This window comes from Galeopterus variegatus, unplaced genomic scaffold (genome assembly GCF_000696425.1).
Source record: "Galeopterus variegatus unplaced genomic scaffold, G_variegatus-3.0.2 Scaffold11884, whole genome shotgun sequence".
Classification (NCBI taxonomy): Eukaryota; Metazoa; Chordata; class Mammalia; order Dermoptera; family Cynocephalidae; genus Galeopterus; species Galeopterus variegatus.
The window spans coordinates 25,194-26,224 of NW_007737995.1; the positions used below are offsets into that span (position 1 = coordinate 25,194).

The 1,031-nt window shown below is 35.7% G+C and overlaps 1 long non-coding RNA gene across 1 annotated transcript in view; it reads right to left on the reverse strand.

Annotated features, from left to right (window-relative positions):
- Nucleotides 1-265: 265 nt before the first annotated feature.
- The window catches only part of LOC103610843, a 13,259-nt gene continuing 12,493 nt past the window's right edge, over nucleotides 266-1,031 (reverse strand). Inside the window, exon 2 of the long non-coding RNA XR_552246.1 lies at nucleotides 266-672. This is a non-coding gene — a long non-coding RNA (uncharacterized LOC103610843). The remainder of the gene's footprint in view (nucleotides 673-1,031) is intronic.

Genomic DNA, 1,031 nt, shown 5'->3' on the forward strand with positions numbered 1-1,031 from the left:
AAATCCATTAAACCCTCCTTACAGAAGCCAAATTAAACAAGTACACAAAGAAATCCTGTAAGACAGGGGTTGGCAAACTTTTTCCGTGAAGGGCCAGAGAATAAATACTTTAGGCTTTGCAGAACATATAAGGGTACTTCAAAAAGTTCACGGAAAGATTTTTATTATCTAACTGTATTATCCATCTCTGTCACGACTAATCAATTCTGTCTGCCCTTGCAGTCCTCAAATAGCTGGAGACAATATGTAAATAAATGGGCATAGGTGTGTTCCAATAAAACTTTATTTACAAAAACAGGTGGCTGGATTTGGTCCTGGACCATAGCTTGCCCACCCCTCCTTAAATAAAACAATTTCAGTGTGGGAATATGTCAAGAATTCTATAGAAAGTTGAGCAGTCACATGGTAGAGTGAAAAGTTCCATCAGCTGGTCAGAAGCCCAGCTGTAAGTGCTAACTCTGCCACTAGGGGATTATTATCTCAAGTTCCTTAACCTTTGATCCTGCTTCCTCATCTGTGAAATGGGAACAATCTCTCCAATCTACCTCAAACAGTCACTGTGAGGAACAAACGACATAAGTATTCTTACTTTGCCCACTCGGGGTGATTTGCTAGAGTTTCGTTAATCAAATTACTCGTGACTTCAATCATGTGTACACTCTCTTGATGTACCTATATTACGGATAAAGAGAGAAAAGAATCTCAATAAAAAATAAACCCAACTTAACATTTATTTTTCTACTTTATTGTTGGAACAATGCTTTTAGAGCCAAATAATTATACATTTTAGTTTTAATTAATTTAAAAACCTGCACTGAAAAGTTGCCATACATAATGTCCTATGTATACACACTATGGGAAATAAAAAGTACATGGTATCTCCTTCCTGCCTTCAAGAAGCTCAATAATTCACTTAAGGTAAAAAATAAATACATATGTAATGAAAACAACACATATACATAAACATAAGCATTTAGTTTGCATATACATGTGTGTGTGAATTGTAAATGTGTGTGTGTGTGTGTGTGTGT